Source organism: Neofelis nebulosa, chromosome 3 (genome assembly GCF_028018385.1).
Source record: "Neofelis nebulosa isolate mNeoNeb1 chromosome 3, mNeoNeb1.pri, whole genome shotgun sequence".
NCBI lineage: Eukaryota > Metazoa > Chordata > Mammalia > Carnivora > Felidae > Neofelis > Neofelis nebulosa.
The window spans coordinates 197,719,016-197,738,229 of NC_080784.1; the positions used below are offsets into that span (position 1 = coordinate 197,719,016).

General features: G+C 45.8%; 1 protein-coding gene across 1 annotated transcript in view; it reads left to right on the forward strand.

The window, feature by feature from the left end:
* RAB28 (RAB28, member RAS oncogene family) overlaps window positions 1-19,214 on the forward strand; it is a 115,011-nt gene that overhangs the window by 86,888 nt on the left and 8,909 nt on the right. The window lies entirely within an intron of this gene.

Consider the following 19,214-nt stretch of genomic DNA (forward strand, 5'->3'; position numbering starts at 1 on the left):
GCCTCCTGCCAGCCGGCCTCAGGCACTGTGAGGGCCTGGCTCTGTTTCTCTCAGGCCCGGCTGTGTGGTGTTTTTCGCACTGAGGCACGGTGTCTGGCGTAGTGCCTGCTTCGTATTCGCCACACAGAGACAGGCACGGATGCCGCCCCGCCACGAAGCTGGCCCTCGTCTGCACGGCCCACATTCCGCGTGAGCGCCTCTTGGATGGCCGTTCCCCCTTCCCACCTTGAATCATGGTCACTTGCGTCCTTGTGTTTTATTGCTTACGAAGCCATGAGCCTGTGGAAGGACAGTCCGGGTCTGTCCCGGGAGTGTCTAGCGGGGGGGGGTGCGTCTCTCGGGGGAGACTTACTGCCACAAGTACGCGCAGAAGTCTTGGACACCTAATTTTACAGCTGTAAGGGATTTTTAGAAAACTTGTTCTTTTGTATCCTGTGTGGTTGAGGAAACTGAAGTTTGGAGAGAAGAAGGAGCTTTCCCAGAGGTCATGGGATCAAAGCTAGACCCGATAGGAAACCTGTCTCGAGGCCAGGGTGACCCTTTCTCAAGAGTGATTTGAAGTTGAAGAAATTTAAAAAAATCGTGACTTCTGTAGTCCTCAGGCAACAAGTCCACGCTTTCTCAACGGTGGTTTCTTTGTTTTTTATTTTCTAGCAATTAAGCAGCCTTTTCAGCCTTGCAAGGCAATAAGCCCTTCAAGGTATTTCATTTTATCCTTCCCTTCAGCCTCTCCTACCATGCTGGCCAGGCTTCGACGACGGAGACTGTATTCTCCCTATGTTCCTCAGGAGAATAGAAGTTTGAATAAAAGAGAGCTCAACTCTCAAGGATCTTACAATCTAATAGGAGAAATGTTTGTTGTTGCTGCTGTTATAAAAGCTGTGATTAAATCTACTATTAAACTAAACTTGCCCAAGACGGTACGTTCAGCAGGAGATGAAGCCATGCTCCTGCGGTCATTTCGTGTTGTTTTTACGTCCGTGTGAAAACTGGAAGATTTTTCACAGTTTTTTTTTTTTTTTCCCCTAATCCAATTACTGCAGCACCAAAAGGTATGACTTGAAAAATATATATGATTGTACAAGCTGAGTGCTGCACGCATTCTAGCAAAGGCAGAAGTTACGAAAGGTCTGTGATCACACCAAAGCACTTTAGTTGTATGTTTATAAAGTTAGAGCACCAAAGGGGACTGAGCTGGGGCAGGAGGGAGAATGGTCTTTGTAGGGTTCGCTTTGTCCTGGACATTTTCAGGCACTTGTCACATGAGCTATTTTTTTTTTTTTTTTAATTTTTTTCTCACATCAGTCTGCAACATGAGTATCATTGCCCTTATTTTACACACGAGGACCCCAAAGCTGAGAGGGAGTGGTTATAACCAATTCCCTCCTTGAGTACATGGTAAAGCCAGGATCTGCACAAACCATTTCTGAGACAGGATGGACAAGGCTGGGTATTGATTTTGGCTGCCTTCCATTTGTGCAGATCACAAAGCTGACCTCCTTGTGGGGAGTTGACCCGGCCTGAGTGTCTCGAGAAGTAGTGATGTCCACCACTGGTCCCTCCACCTTTGCACACCGACCACCTAGACCACTAGTGTCGTCCAAAGAGGCTGGTGGCGGTTAAGTTTGCCCTCTATCCCTGACTTGAGGACAGAAAGTGTGCCCCACACCCCCACCCTGCGCCTTTGGTCCCATCGGTTTTGTCTTCCCCAGCTAAGCTTGACCCATCATTGAGAGCCTTTTGGCCCAGGGAGAGCAGGCACAGCGAGCATGCAGTGTAACATATGGCCAAAGCAGATTTCTGAATTCCATATTACAATTTTCCCCATACCTCGGGTTTTATTTTTGAAAGAAAAAAGTAGGATTCGTGCTTATTTTACTTTGACTGTTACCTCTCCTGTCTACAGTTTTTAATTTAAAAAATTACAAGTCTTTCCGTCTAGTTTTAGGCACTTCGTCTCCTGAAGACACATGCTATAAAGTTTCAAACGCATTGTGGTCACTTCTGTTGCTTATTGAACTTTCAAAAAACACAAAAGTTTTCAGCCAGAACTGGTCATTGGATGCTGCCTTTCAAGTGCACCCTCTATTATGTGTGGCAAACCGCTCTGGAGTGGTTTTTGGAGTGGCCCAAAGAACTCCTGCGACTGCTTTATTATTCCAGGAGGAGGTAAGCCAGGGCCCTTTAAAGTCGATCGCTGAAACAATGTGATGGAGCATAATAATTTGTGTGTCAAATTTAAAACTAGAGAAGTTTTCTGGCCATCGCCCAGGCTAGTGATTGCTGTAATGTTGGCCATCCTGGAAGACCGTTGCAAGACTCAAAGGCTGCGGAAATGCAGACCTACCGAGCATTTTGGTAGACATCTGTTCACTGCCTCCCCAGCAGCCACGCCACCACACCTCCCACAGTATTCCCTGGTTGCCTGGTGGAGCCCTCCTCCATTTCCAGTCACTGAAAGCCCTAGGAGTGGATCCTCACTGGCTCGAACCCATTAGGATATTAATTTTTCCTGGCCTCGGGGATTGGCTCAGATATGAGTGGATAACTCCATGAAAGTTAATGAAACTGGAGGGGACATTTGCTGAGGTTTCGGAAAGAGAAAAGAAAAGAAAAAAGTTTCCATCCCCTGAGGTTTCCAGATGACTCTTTGCCCACTGGACTTGAATGAGCAAGGCTATGGCCCCGAGCAGCCATGGCAGCTGTCTTGAGAACACAGAGCCGGGGGGCTGCCCAGGTACAGAGCTGATGTCAAGGGAGCAGAGGTGACGAGAGGGAGGGTCCCAGTCCCTGAAGCGGAGCCCCGGATCCAGCCATGCCACAGATTGTTTTAACAGCGTGACTCAATTTCCTTTCTCATTTCAGCTACTGTTGATTTATTCTTTTCTTAATTCTTACATAAGCAACTGTTAGGTACCGGGGCCTTTGCTTGGAACCAAAGACAGGGGTGAACATCATCTGTGTTTTGTCCTCAAGACCTTAGTCCAGGCACATGTACGACTCTTCAAAGTGTAATGACCCTGTTGAATGCCTCAATGAAGCCAATATAGGAAGATGTGGCTTAGCAGTGTGTGTGGCAAAATAAGGACTTCAGATAACAGGAATCAGAGTCAACGGTGGGAAATAATCACCTTCAAAAGCTAATGTTACCTTAGGTTACATTAATGCCAAGAGAGTTTGTTCTCAAGGTGGTTTGTGCATACAGATCATCCGGAGGATCTTGATCCAGGAGACCCCAGGTGGGGTGGTTCAATGTTCTGCATTTCAACAAGCTCCTAAATGGTACTTCATGCTGCAGGCTTTTGGATTACACTTCGCACTGTAAGGAATTAGACCATGCCTGCAGCATTTTCCCCCTTCCCAGTACCCCTCTTTAAGAGGATGACAGGGCATGTTCTGATAATGGTGAGGGGATCTGGTGTCCTATGAAACAGTTGAAGGAAGACAGTATGCTTAATATGGAAAAGGGAAGGCCTCAGAGAGACTCTGATCATACTCTCTAAGTAGGTGAAACACTGTAGTTTAGAAAAAGATGAATCTTCTACTGTAGAACCTATAGGACCTCAGAAGTAGGATGGGTAGGCAGAAGCTATAGAAAGATTTCAGTCCAGGTCAAGAAAGAACCTTGCAAACAGCTGCTTCCCAAAGAAGACATTGCTCTGTGGAGTGTGCCACATTGCAGGGCTGCAAATTCGTGGGCCATCAGGGACTAGGTAGGTAAATGAATGAATAAAGAATGATTAAGAATGTATGACAGTAGGGAGTGGGTATTAAGCTGGGGTGCTCTGTCTAAAGCCATTCCAATCCCAATTTTTAAGTTCTATCTGCCCAATAAAACCTAGGTATAGACAGGGCCACTTCTAACCCATCATAGAATTGTTGGGCCAATTGGACAAACAAAATGTTCCTTTCTCAAGTCACTTTGCTTCCGTCTTAAAGAAAGTTGCCACACTATTTTGTTAGAACAAGGCATTTTACTGTCCTGGAAAATGGGTGATAAATCTACTATACTTGTGATATGAATGGCAGCTCATGGGTGTGGTGCATTCAGTCCTTTGGTGGCCGGATTGCCACCCTTGTGACTGTAAACCTTAGTGTCTGGATGTAAAACAGATGGAATTAGGAGGGAGAATTATTTGTCAAACTTCTACTTAGCAAAACCCTGGTGTTCATACTGGGCCCTAGGGACATGCGATGCCCAGGGATGCGTTCTCTGCCCTCAGGTTACCAGGGCGTCATGGCATCCTGGGTGTCAGGAGAGAAGCCGTGCTGATAAACAGTGTGAGGGGCGCTGAGGGTAAGTAAATTCTGTCTGGACGGCGTGAGGGAGCGGTCAGGACAGATCTGATAGGGGAGGTGAGGCTTGGACTGACAGCCTGGCCTGGGGCACCCTCCCTCCCAACACCATCAGCCCGGGGAAGTGAACCTTTCTGTAGAGTGGGGCCTTTGGGCCGAGCTCAGAACCGCATACATTCCATTCTGTCTGGTCCTTCATCGCATCAGTTTTCCACCCCAGAGAGCTGGAACCGAGAGGAAAGGCAGACTATTTGTTTTAAAGTGCTGTTTCCAAGTTGTATTGAATGCTCCTGGGCCTCCCACACTGTAGATTGAAGTGAGGCTCAGGGCTGGAGGTTGGGCTGGAGGGGCAGACGTCACCGGTACTGTGCACAGGCCAGCTCAGTGAGCCACCGTCACCTAATCCTGGTGACCTGGCCGCCTCAGTCCTTAACTAACCTGAATCCACAGGCGGCACGTGGCTAGGACTCCTAGCTACCGTATCTCATCCCCTGATGCCCGGATTGCTCCAACGGCCTGCTTCCTGCAGAGACCTCCACAATGTGCTGCACACAGCTGTGAGAATGAACTTGACCCATGGGTCTCAATTAAGTTACTCTTGTTCCAAACTCCTCAGTGGCTCCCCATGGCCTCTTCCATGAGAGGACAGTGACCTCCTCAGCCTGACATTCAGAACCTCTGACTGCCTCCCCATGCTTGCTTCTGTGACATCCGTTCGTCTTCAACTCTGGTGACTGCTTCATTCTAGCAAGTGGTCCCCCTCCTCTGGGTCTCCACTGGGATCTTCTCAGTGGAAAGAGAGACCCTGAAGAGGCAAGTTAGAAAACCCGCGGCTTCTGCTGGCTCAACAACCAATGGGCTGTGTGATGAGTGGCACCACTTGACGTCTCCAGGCCCAGTTTCCTGGGACCCGTTTGTGAAGCACGGTTCTGTTTGCTCTTTGTCGTCACCATGGCGCATTATGGATGCAGAGCAGGTATACTGAGCTCTTTGTAGACATCTTCTCAGTGCCCTGTGTGGTAACCAGCCTTTCAGATGGCCCCATGACCATCGCCTCCTGGTATTCACATCCTGTGTTCTCCCCCTCCTGTGCCGAGTCGGGGCTAACCCATGTGACCCGTAGAATACTGCAGACGTGATGGGAGTTCAAGAGGCAGTACAGCCTCCACCGTGGTCCCTCGAGTTGTTCCTTCTGAGGGAAGACAGACACCATGCCATGAGGACGCTCAAGCAGCAGTGTGGGGAAGGCCACTGTGAGAAGACCTCCCACCCACAGTTAACCGCCCCTTGCCAGCTTGGAAGTGAATCCTCTGGCTTTTCATTTGGCTGCAGCCTCACCAGAGACCCTGTGCTAGAAGCACCCAGCTGAGGTGTCTCCAAAGTCCACAGGAACTAGGAGAGATAATAAGTCATTAATGTTGTTTTAGGCCACTAACTCTTGGGACAATTTGCTTCACAGTGCTGGGTGACCAATACTGTGGGTATTTGTATTCTCTCTGACAGATGGAGAAACTAAGGCTTAGGGCAGTTTGATAACTTGTTGGAGGAGGTTGTACAGTTGGGGAATGATGGAACAGGGATCCAAACGCAGGTCTGCTGGGCTCAGAAGCCTGACTTTTTTCTTTTTTAATTAATTTATTCTTTCCACCTAATGTGGGCCTCGAACACACAACCCCAAGATCAAGAGTCACGTGCTCCTCCAGCTGAGCCAGCCAGATACCCCAGAAAGCCTGACTTCTTAGGTATTGTGTGATACTCCTTACTTATTAGCATCCCTGTGGCTGATTCACAGTACGTGCTTATTAAGCAATTTCAAATGAATGAACAAACTTCTTTCATGACTGAACATTTAAGTGGATTGCGTGTATAGATATATTAAAAATAATGAATATTTGCAATCTCCATTAAGTCAGGTTGGAGTTTCTTATTGCCTAAGACTAAGTTTAGTTTCCAAATGAAAAGACCTCTGTCATTTTTCTGATTATATAGATATTCTAAAATACTCATGCACTGTTGGTGGGAATGTAAATGGATGCAGCCACTGTGGAAAATAGTATGGAGGTTCCTCAAAAAATTAAAAATAGAACAAGAATGTAATCCAATAATTCCACTTCTGGGTATTTTTCAGAAGAAAACAAAAACACTAATTTGAAAAGGTATATGTGACCCTATGTTCACTGCATCATAATTTACAACACCCAAGATCTGGAAACCAGCCAATGTCCAGTCGATGGATGAATGGATAAAAATGTGCTATGTATATATGTACATGCAGTGGAACATTAGCTGTAAAAAAGGATGAGGTCTTGTCATTTGTGACAGACCTACGGGGTCCTATGCTAAATGAAATAAGTCAGACAGAGAAAGACAAATGCCATATGATTTCACTTTTGTGTGGGATCTAAAAAAAACAAATGAACAAAACAAAATAGAAACGGACTCTTAGGTGCAGAGAATAAGCTAGTGGTCGCCAGAGGGGAAGGGGGTGACAGGATGGGATAAATAGGTGAAGGGGATTGGTAGGTACAGACTTGCAGTTATAAAATAAGTCATGGGGATGGAACGTACAGCATAGGAAATACAGTCAATAGTGTAATAATTTTGTATGGTGACCGATGGTAACTAGACCTGTCATGGTGATCATTTCATTGTGTATAAAAATATGGAATTGCTATCTCGTACACCTGAAACTACTATAATATTGTATACCAATGGTAATTAAAAAAAAATATGAATAACTTTCCTATTTCTCAGCAATAAGCATTAGATGACTTTTCAAATCAGTGGGGAAAGGGTGTATCACTCAACAAGTAATATTAGGAAAACTAGCCAGCAGTAAGGAATAAGTATAAACCTGGATCCCTGCCTCACAGCACAAGTCCACTCATATAAGGTAGAATTTTAAGAATTATTTTAACATACTGTAAAATGCTTAATACAGAGGAAAATAAAGAGGTTACAGTCATCCCTGCCCTGCTCATTATCGTTGACATTTTGATGAAAAGCCGCATTCTAGATCTCTCTGTGCATCAGTCCACAAGTCCAGAGGCTATACTAATAATGAGCTGCATTACATTAAATAACTCGCTTTGCGATGTATGTTTTTCGCTAAGTGCTATCATAGGTAAACATCCATAACATAAACACACATCATTTTTAATGGCTTCCTGGTCTTTGAGTGGATAATCCAATAACTTATGTAATCATTCCTCTATCTATGGACATTTGTTGTTTTCCCAAGTTCTCACTGTTACTGGAAACTATGCTTTGTTGAGCATCCTATGTATAACTTTCTGTATTTGCCTTTATGTTATTATCCACGGACTAAATTTCCAGAAGTAGGATTCTGGCTCAAAGGGTATTTTGAAAACAATTTTATATTCTCATAAATTTTGCCAAACCGCGTTTCGGAAATATTGTACCACTTTTTCTGCTAATGCCAGGTGACACTGTCCACTTCCCCATGACCTTGGCAACATCAGAGTACGATGAGTTCCTCGTGTAAATGTAGCGGGTTCACTGACCTGCCTAGTGCCCTCCACAGCATGGGTGTGGACGGACTTTCATCAACAACCGTGAGCAAAGGCAGATATGGTCTGTGTGCGACAGTGAGGACTCACGTCTACAGGAATGCTTCCCTGCTGCCTCTATTTCGGTCCTAAGTGTTTTAGTATGTCAGATTGTTCCTTGTATACCCAGTAAATATCCTTAGAAAGCTTTCATTCCGAATTGTTTATCCTAACTCGAGTTGTATAAAATCACGGCACGCAAGTGGCTTTATTAAAACAAAAATAGCCAGCCTTCCGTAGAAGGAGCCTTTGTTTCCTTGTTTCTCTCTGCCTTCCTCTGAAGTCTTAGTCCTCCCTGGCCGCAACCCCTGCCATCCGGCAGAACTTACTAAGCCCTCGTGCCCCTGTCTTGTACATGGAAGGGAATCCTGCAGCTTTTCATGGGACCGCGGCCCCAGCAGAGACCCCGGGCCCAAGCGCCCGGCCAGCTCTGAGCAAAGTAGGAGCACCGAGCCGTCCCACGGCCAAGTCTCTCCTGTTCACTCCTCTTCCGACCTTGAGCTCTCCTTGTCTGAGCCACTCGCCAGCTGTGTGACCTTGGGCAAATTCCTCCACCCCTGTCAGGCTCCATTTTCTTCATCCACAGCGAGTTTGGTACATGCCGTCCGTGGTTCCCAAACCTGGCTGATTGTCAGAATTACCTGAACGGCTTCACAAAATACCGATTCTGGGGCTCGACCTCAGCTGCAGGGCCCTGGATTCTGTTTGGAAATCATCAGACAGGGGCGCCTGGGTGGCAGAGTCGGCTGAGTATCTGACTTCGGCTCAGGTACTGGTCTCATGGTTCGTGGGTTCGAGCCCTGCATCAGGCTCTGTGCTGACAGCTCGGAGCCTGGAGCCTGCTTTGGATTCTGTGTTCCCTCTCTGCCCCTCCCCCACTAATTCTCTCTCTCTCTCTCTCAAAAATAAATATTAAAAAAAAAAAAAAAAGGAAAGCACTGGACAAACTCATCTCTCAGTGTATCTACTGCTGCTTTATGTGACCCAGAACATACTGCCAGTTTTGAAGCCTCAATCTGCAAATCTGTAAAATGGAATGATAATCATGGTGACTGTCCTAGGAGCTTCTTCGGGCTGACGTGAGACCCTAATCATGGGAGGCAGGACTTCAAAAACTTACAACAATTCCAAACAAGCATGTGAACTGTTGGTCTTTTCTGTGTGCTTTTCTTGGTGCAACTTGGGAGTCCAGTTTTGGCTCACCAATCCTGTGAGGGCCCCCCTTGTTACGGATAGGCAATCTGCTGAGGCCCCTCTTTGGCTTCTCCCACCAGCAGATTAGATTCCCTTGAAATCTCCTCATTTGTTTCTAATTTGGGGACGGGGGCGGGGGGGTGTGGATTGTCTCCTCCTGGCTTCCCAAAGACTCTTGGCTGTTGAACCAGCTTAACCATTTCCTCTCACTGCACCCCACCCCCTGCTCTGTTGCTTGTTCTTATCCTCTGACACTTTCTCAGATTTGTCTTCCAAATTGGCAGGTGGCCCGCTAACGGATTGGCTAGCTGCCCTGTGTTTGGGTCAGGGTGGAGGAAGATGCCATCGAAGCTGAGTGAACCAAGATGTGCACCCCATCCCACACCTCCTTTCCCAACCGAGAACGGGGGGGACCTAGCCTGGCTCATCTTTGGAGGCTCACTCCTGAAGACAGTGGAAGATGAGGGAAGGTAGAGGGAAGACATCAGAGGTTTACTGAGTAGCTACTCTGCACCAGGTACCACGCTCGGCACTTTGTGCGTATATTTCGTAACAGGCGGCCTTTCTATCGCATCTGCTTTGCCAGGCAGTATTACATAGGCCATCTGGTTTAATCCTCGTCCCAGGCCCGCAGTGGCAGTTGTGACTGTCATCTTACCAGAAAGCAGAGACTCAATGGAGCGATGGGTCCTTGTCCAATATCACGCTGTCAGTAAGAGGCAGGACCAGGATTTGAGCCCGGCTCTTAGTGACTCCAGTCTGTCCCGCCCAACGGCAATGGAGTTCATTCACGCTCCACATTTAGCCTTTCCATTTCCAGGGACATGCTTGAACCTGGAATGGGGTTTCTCTTAAGGTTTTGGAGCCAAAATTATTTTAATTTTATGGCTAGGAAAAATGTAAACTTACATTTTCAGCAGACCAGAGATGATAAAGTATGCATTTGTCAAATAAAATTCTTTGCTGTGATAAAGTAAATCATTCCTTGGCCTTGTAAAAAATGAGGCCTCACTTGAACTGTTTTCACTTCAGCCTTTGCTAATATTTCTGTTATCTCCATTAGGGATTACAATGATGAATGCCTTTTATTCGCGTCGTTAAGCACTTCAGCGAATGTGTGAACACACAGGGCATCATAAGTCATAGGGAAATGAAACAACATGGTCTCCTGGAAAGAAGGAAAGTCTCGAGAGTCTGACGGATCGGGGCGGGCATTCTGCCCCCTGCCACTCTCTAGCTATGCAAACTTGGTCAAATTCCTCAGCTTCTCTGGGTCTCAGTTGCCTAATGTGTAACACATAGATAATACTTATCTCACTGGGTAATTTTAAGGATGGAATGAAATGACATACTTCAGGCACTTCGCACAGTTTCTGGCATGAAGTAAGTGCATAATAAATGTCAGGGTTATTATCGGAACAGCTCTCAAGGTAACTAGTTATTTAATGACACGCCCCGGGGCTCACGTTAGTTATTAGTCTTTTGGGCAGCAAGACTGGGTCTCACTAGGCTTACTGTCTGGGGGGGCCCAGCTGCTGATGTCCTTCTGCGCCTGTTAGAAATGGCTCAGGCAGTAGGCAGGGGAAGCTCATTAGTGGGTATGTCTGTGGAGATCTTTTTGGCTGCAAGTAATGGAACGTTTAACTTCAAGTGTCTTAGACAATTAAGAATATTAATCGCCTCTTACCACACGTATTCTCAGGGTAAGCTGATTCCAGGATTGTTGAACAAAGCTGCTCAAAGATGCCACCAAGTTCCCAGATGCTTTCCTTCTTGTCTTTGCCATTCTTAGCCTGTTGGTGGTTAGGCTGGCTACCTCATGGTCCCAAAATGGCTGCAACAACTCCAGGCTTTTATGTCTTTATACTGCAAAACCCAGGGGTCAGAAAGAGGAAAGGGGATCCATCTTGTTTTCATGTCTCCTTTAAAGAAAGATGAAAATTTTCCCCAAAGCCCCACCTCCCAGAAGACTTCTCATTGGCCAGGATTTTATCAAATGCTCATCCCAGACCAGTGGTAGGGGGAATGGTTAGGGCCGGTGACTCTCAATTCTGGCAGAGAGTGAATTGGGAAGTCTTTAAAATATGTTCAGGTGTCTAGGTTATGCCCTTAGAGATTGATTTAATTGGGCTTTGTTCATGTCCTTTTGTACACTCAGGTGAGCGCGTGTGTGTGTGTGTGTGTGTGTGTGTGTGTGGCACACGCATTCCAAAATGAACATCTAGGGTTAGGAATCATTGGTGTAACTCTACCAAGTTTTAGCTCCTGGTATGGGGGGTGCCTTTTTGGAAAGGGAAGTATGGCTATCTGAGTAGACATCCAAAAGAATCTGCCAACATAGGTACAGTTCCAGGGAGCTAGGAAAGCTCTGGAAAGAGGGACTGGCATAGGAGCTGAGAGCCCCTCCCACCTGAGACACGCACGGGGTCCTCGGCAGGGGTAGGTGGTGGAAGGTTTTCGATGGCCGTGTAGAAAGAGCAAAATGTCGATCCTGGGTGGATTCTAAACTGTACCAGAGCCTGAAGAGTCCATGCTTCATGGCTTAATGGAAGCTCTGGGCATGGCCAGCCTCCCCTGTGTCAACCCGGCAGCCTCTTTATCTGCCCACCATCCAAGAAAAAGAGTCAAGTGTAAAGTAACAGTTCATGGAAGTGCACCATCAGGTCACTGAACCAACATGTTATAATTGGTTAAAAACAGCAAGCTCCCTTCCCCGTTTATAAACATCTCCTCGATCAGCTCTTTGTAGCATATACAACCAAGGAAAACGAATGTCCCTGTGCCCATTGCCCTGGAATCACTGTCCCCTGTGCTTGTCCAGATGACCCTCCGATTCTGCTCAGTCCAGCACCCGCCCGACACTGCGCTCACGGACTCACCTGAGCAGAGTTCTGTGCTGCTTCTGGGCTGAGGGCCAGGCATTTCCCAGGAGGGACAAGTTGGGTCCTCCAGCTTTAAACGGCTTCGAAAATGGGGAAAAGGCAACTCCGGGAGACGGCGCATAGGGGAGTGATCATGGACTGAGAAGTCAGGCAACCCTGGGCTCAGATTCTGGTTCTCAAGTTCAATGTGGTGTGACTTTGGCAAGTTAATGAGTCACGTTGTAAATGTGTTGAATTTCTGAAGCTTTAACTCCACGCAGTCAGTAAAATAGCATGAAAAGAAGAGAACTACTCTCAATAGGGTGGGCGATGGTGGGTGATTTTGCCCGCCGGTCCCTTCAGGGAGCACGTACCCTGGAGCGAGAGGTGGGAGGTATGGATCTGTGCTGAGTCAGTTTTGTTCTGGGGGTCTCCTGCTTCGAGAATCTTGTTGTGTTGGGTGCGATTCAGGTACTTAGGGCAGTCATATTTGACCACAGACCTTTTTTGCTTTGCTTACTAACTTCAGAATCCAATCCAAGCCCTGTGCAAGAAGAGATTTCCCCATGGTGGTGGCACTGCTTCGGCCCTATTAGGTCATTCTCCCTTCCAAAGTGGGAGTCTCCTGGAGAGAGGAATCTGTTTCCTCGCCAGCGTTTTGTTTCCCTTGCTGCTCTTCTCTTCCAGAGCCTAGTACAGAGCCCTACACTTAATAAATACTAAAATGAACATTTGGTGCCTGTCTGTTCCAAGCTCATCCTTAAACGACAGCAGAAGGCATTTAATTGTGACTCACCCTCTCTAGTCAAGCTGGTCAGCTCAGGGTGAGTTCTTGATCCAAACAGACCAGTGAGTTCCTTTTCCAGGATTACTGAATTGAGGAAAGGAACAGTGCCTTAGAAATGCAAGATGGAAACAGAGTTTTTGATGGCATTCAGACCCCTAGTTCCAATGCATCCTGGAGCCCAAAGACGTGTCTGGTCTTGAGCGAGAGCCAGAAACATTCTTATAAGAAACTCACATGCTGGGGTGCCTGTATTGGCTCAGTCAGTTAAGCATCCGACTCCTGATTTCGGCTCAGGTCGTGATCTCACAGTTTGTGAGTTTGAGCCCCACATATCGGGCTCTTTGCTGACAGCGTGGAGCCTGCTTGGGATTTCTCTCTCTGTCTCTGTCTCTGTCTCTCTCTCTCTCTCTCTCTCTCTCTCCCTCCCTCCCTGTCTCTCTGCCCCTCCCCTGCTTGAGCTCTCTCTCTCTTTCTCAAATAAATAAACATTAAAAAAAAATATAAGAAGCTCACATGCTTACCTAAGCTAGTTCAAGGCATGTACTTTTGGCCAAAGTAATCGTAAGCCACACAGTAATTTAGGTAGAAAATAATCCAAGGTCACTTGGGTTGAAGGTGCAGAGATTCTGTCACATTGGCAGACATTCTCACTGGCAAACCCCTGCCTTAGGAATGAATGCTGCTGAGCAAATTGTGACATGAGTATATACTCTACAGATGATAGTCTATTGGGTCAGTCAGTTTGGATGCACTGGTTATGTGTCCTCAGATGTAACTGAGGAGTCAGATGAACTGTAGAGACTGTCGGCTTTGCTTTTCTCCTAATGACTCTTCCTTCAGGCAACTGCAATTTGGGCAAATGGCTCAGCTTCGGGGCTTTGGTTCTGCCCAACCTAGGGCATCCCATTCCCGTTCTGTTGCTTTTGGTAAAACCATAACAAACTATTTCAGCAGGCAACGTGAGCCTGAGATTTGGAAGACCTCAATTCTAGTTTGCTCTGTGATTACGAACAATTTGCTTCATCTGTCTGGGCTCCCACTGAGTGCTTTGTAAAATGAGAATATTAGATCGGGAAGGAAACATAGGCTTGTCTTGCCACCTTCCTCCACACTACTAAGCAGCTAAATCCACTTCTGTCTTCCCACCCAAGTCACCATGGAATGTTCCATGTGCAAACTCAGAAGTATTAGAAATATACCTTTATTTTTCTATTACAATGAACTTAACTTTGTTTTTTTTAATGTGTATTTTTGAGAAAGACAGAACATGAGTGGGGGAGGGGCAGAGAAAGAGGGGGAGACACAGAATCCGAAGCGGGCTCCAGGCTCTGAGCTGTCAGCACAGAGCCACAAACTCACCAGCCGTGAGATCATGACCGAGCCAAAGTCAGGTGCTTAACTGACTGAGTCACCCAGGCGCCCCAACAAATTAAAGTTTTGTCTCAAGCTCCTTTTACACTTGAGTCGTGTGTCCCATCTTTCCCCAGGGTCACGGACAAGTTCTGGAACCTTTTGAAAGAGACTGATCGATTTGGTCTCTACTACATCTATCCTCACCAGCATCCATAGAGACGTCCCCCATTATCCTGTCTCGTCCTCAGTCACTGGTAGTTAAGTAACACGCTCAAAGTCTCAGATGGTTTGTAAATGACCACATGGAATGGCAAGCCCCAGACTGTGAAATTCTAGGTCAGTAAAATGTAAATATAGACCTTTAGATACAGATATTGTCATATATAGATATAGTAAGTATACACACATATGTGATGCTTTTTAACAATTCTCCAAAGTCACTGAGGTAGGTTTCATTACCCCCATTTTACAGATGTAGAGACTGAAGGTCCATTTTTGAAAGTAGCTTGTCCTAGTAAGAAGAGGGCACGGAGATTCTAACCCAGTTCTGCCTCACTCCGGTACCTGGGTTCTCCCCGTAAAGTGCCTGTCTCAATTACGTTTGCAGAATTAGGTGAGACCTTTGGCAAAGTATCCAATGGAACACAGGCTGACTTCAGGGATGGCTGGCACATCTGTCCCATGGTGAGGACAGAAGCTTTCCTGTGGTCTGGATGCAGTTCTTTGGACACAGCAACGAAAAGCCTGTGTTCATGGCAGGGGTGGTCTTTGGATTCTCCAGAGGAAGGGCAGTGAAGGAAAAGGTGAGAACTAAATTATGAGGCAGATGTGATGGTCCCATCAGGTGTAACTTGAAGAATGGGAGAAAGATTTCTAGCACAGGTCAGAGGTATCTGGAGCTCTGATTCTTGGATACATTTATGTAGAAGGATGAGAATTATCGCCTATGGAAAAACTTACCTGTTGTAAGTCCTAATGTATTATTTAAAATTTTTTTCAGAATACATTCAATGAACTTGTAGAAAATCAAAGACACGGTACTAAGAGGCACCCACAAAACCTCCATACCTTAACATGATCACAGTTGATGTTAATAACTTAGACATATTTCTGAAGTTTCTTATAAAAATAATTGTGACTCTTGAATTAGGAATTGTTCATCTTTTTTGTTCAGCATCGTTTTATAACTCCTTTTTAAATATGGCCACATCATTTCATGACTATATGTGAGCATAAGATATTTTGTTTTATTTTATGTAGATATAATTATATAGCCCTTTCCCCCTTTTTGGACATGGAGGGATTCCCCAACTTTTAAGCTCTAGCAAATGGAGCAGTTTCTGTCCTCTGCTCTTGCAAAGGAATCTCTATGCCTCGCCTTACCTTCTCACAGTCTCAGATGAAGCCACAGCACCTCTTCTGTCCACTTGGGTTGCCAGTCTCCTGCCTGGGCACCTTTTATGGCATCTTAGAGGGTGGATGACCCCATCTCTCTCCCATCTTTTTTTTTTTTTTTTTCTAATGTTTATTTATTTTTGAGCATGAGCGGGGCAGGGGCAGAAAGAGAGGGAAACACAGAATTAGAAGCAGGCTCCAGGCTCTGAGCTGTCAGCACAGAGCCTGGTGCAGGGCTTGAACCCAGGAGCAGCAGGATCATGACCTGAGCTGAAGTCAGACTCTTAACTGACTGAGACACCCAGGAGCCTCTCCCATATTTTCAACCCATTAACACTTCCAACCATGTGTAAGTTGTTTTTTTTTTCCTAAAATATCCCCCCTTGACCTTGAGTCTGCTGATTATCCCACCTATTATCTCTCTCCTCACCCAAGAATACCCAGGGTATTCTGACTTCTATCTCCTCCATTCCACTGGAATTGTTCTTGCAGCGGCCCCTGGATGGTCCCTGTGGACTTTTCTCTGGGTGTATCTTTAGGACCCTGCTTCTCCACCTGATTTCCTTGGCTTCCATGACGTCCCTGTCTTAGTCCCCCTCCAAGTTCTCTGTGCCTTCGTCTCCATCCCCTTGTACTGGTATGTCTCATCCATTGCTGCATGTTGGTGCTCCCAAGGATCTCATTCTTGGCTCTCTTATCTTCTCACTTTAGAGACCCTCTCTGCCATTTCATTTATTCTCAGTTTTAATCACTTTCAGTAGTTGCTAACCTCCCCCCACCAAACCTCCGTTACTATCTTGAACCATTCTCCTAAGCCTTATTCAGGCTTCTATCCTTCCAATTTACAAACACTTGTCAAAATCTTCACATGTGCTAGGATTCGCTCTAGGTTGGATTAAAAAATGAATAAAGCATGGTCTCCGAAACTCATATGTCCATTGGTTACTGGATGTCTCCACTTAGATGATGCACACATTCTACAACTCTTCTCTTCTCCAGATCCGCTCCCATGCCTGTGCTTAGTTACTGGTATCACACCCAGTTAGGTGCCCAAGCAAACTCAGGGCTTATCCTAGACTCAATCTCTATATCCTGTGACTCTGTCAATGAATGTTTCTGAATCTATATGCTGCCCTTTTCACCTCTCACTACAGCCCCATCCTTGGCCCTCATCTCCTACCTATTCTTTTGCAGTTACCTTTTAATGGACTTGGGGGCCTTCAGGATGGTTTCTGATAACAAATATGGCTACATCATCCCTTGGTTGAAACTTCTGGTGGCTTCCCATTCCGTATGGAGTACACTTCAAGTGCTTTCCTGGAATATCCTTGTTCCCTACTCTATTGGGCATATCTAAGGGCATCCTGGTCCTTACCCCTTTAGCTATTTTTAATGCCACTCTGCATGTTACACTCTATGCTTTATAACACTAAACTACTTGTAGTTTAACCATCTTAATTCCTTAGTAGAGGCATTACTCTCTTTGCCTGTAATCCCTTACATTCCTGTTTCATTTCTCCAGCTCCATTTTTTCCTTAAATCTAACCTCAGTCTTCGTCATCTCAGAAAGCCTTGCCTGGCCTCCTCCTCCGCATCGCATAGGCTTGGTCACCCCAGGTTCTGTGCAATCCTAGCAGCCTGTACATGTCTTCTTCACTATATACATCACACCGTTTATCTGTTCACACGCCTATCTTCCTTAGGAATTCAAACAAATGTTGAACAAATTAATTAAATATCCCATGTATGTACCTAGAAATTCTGTGTTAGTTGCCGATCACTCTAGTTCAGAATAATTTGTGCAGCTTCCCATCATAAAACCAAGGGAGAAATGTATCCTCAGGATTCTCCAAGGTCCCCAGTTGGGCCAAGAACTGGGATTTCACCTTTGACTTCCTGACTTGCCATTTTAGGCACTGACTTTTTGACCACAGCAAAGCTCCCAGAATTTCAAGGCACTGGGCAAACTCTCTGCCCCACAGATTAATTTTAGAGTCATTGAAATTCTGCCAGCTCTGGGGGCAATGATTGGGAGCCAGGCTGACAACCAGCAATGGAGGAAATTGCTCTGTGTCTATTTCAAGATGAGAGAGTTGTAACCACGGTCTCTCCCCCAGTGATGCTGTTCGAAAAAACATAAATTTAATACTTTCATGAAACTCAATCTTCTAACCATAAGAGTTTCAGGGCTCTCTTTGATGTTCAGGAAAAGTAGCTTAGTGCCAATGTCTCTTGCACATATGGTGTGAAAGCCGCCTCGCACATGAGCTCAGCATCTTGGGTCCCTAACTATTTGGAAGGAGTAGTTAATATCTGTTTCAATAACTCACCAAGTATTTATTCAGTGCGTGCTATGTTCAAAACATATTGTGTTGCTGGAGAATGAGTATAGATTTCTGGGTCAGATGAAAGGGTGTTCACATCCTATCTTGGCCCCTAACTGGCTGGACATCATTGGCAAACCCTGCTTCCCACTGAGCTTTGGTTTTCTCATGTGTGTGAAATAGGTTTAGAATATTTACCTTTCAGGGACCTAGGAAGGATTATGTGAGGTAGAGTAAAAAAGAATCTTCCTAGCACAGTGTCTGGTACCTAAATGGTCATCTGAGAGAGAGGCCAGGAGAACCCAGTTTCCTACAAGTGTAATTCGAGTTGACAAGTTGAGGTCCTTATCTTATTACGAGTAGCATGAAAAACCATTAGGGATGCATCCGTTAGAAATGTGTTTGGCTGTGGAACGCAAAACCAGTGGCGAGCCAGTAAATGATTAACAAGTGACACTCTGGGGAAAATTAAATGCTGATTTGTAGTTTTTGCTCATTTCTATGGTGGAAATACTCCCACCACGGCTGATTTCAAGCTCCCATTATGATGTCAACCAATGTGGAGTTGAGAAGATGTGTAGTACTGGGTAGAGTGTGTACTATCACGTATAGTATGGCGTCGGGAGACACGTGCCATCCCCACACCCAGATACGATACATGTCCGTAGCCTCATGAGCGTAGATAACAGCAGAATTTGTAAAATATTTGGGAATTGATGAGTTTTCAGTATTTACTGCCGTTAACCAATGTATTTGAGTGTAAGATTACATAACTTAATTTTTTATGAGATTCTTTATTTTTAATGTTTATTTTTGAAAGAGAGAGAGAGAGGAGACAGAGAGAGAGAGAGAGCAAGTGGGAGAGAGGCGGAGAGAGGGAGACCCAGAATCTGAAGCAGGCTCCAGGCTCTGAACTGTCAGCACAGAGGCCAATGCGGGGCTCGGACCCGTGAACCAGGAGATCATGGCCTGAGCCGAAGTCGGACGCTTAGCCAACTGAGCCACCCAGGAGCCCCTATAACTTAATTTTTAATAATGTTCAAGTTTAACTGGCTCACTAAGTTTCTGAAAATTTAACGATTCTCTCTCAGGATCTGGTTCAGTCAGTTCCAGCACACTGCTGCCCAAAGTCCTACTCTAGTGCCTTACACACTCCCATTTTATTTGTGTTGTGATGAGAAGTTCAGGGATGGGCAGCTCAGGGCTGGTGGCTTGGTGAGGTCATCAGGGACCCAGACACTTTCTGCTCCACCATCCTGAGAATGGGTCCTTCATCCTCATGGGTATTGCTGCAAGATTGCAAGATGGCTGCCATCCCTTCAGACTCCGCACCCACATCCTATGCAGCAAGAAAGGGGAAGGAGAAAAAGGGTGACGTGTTTATTTGGGAAGAGACTCAGTATACTTTCCAATTGCTGCTGTAACAAATTATTAC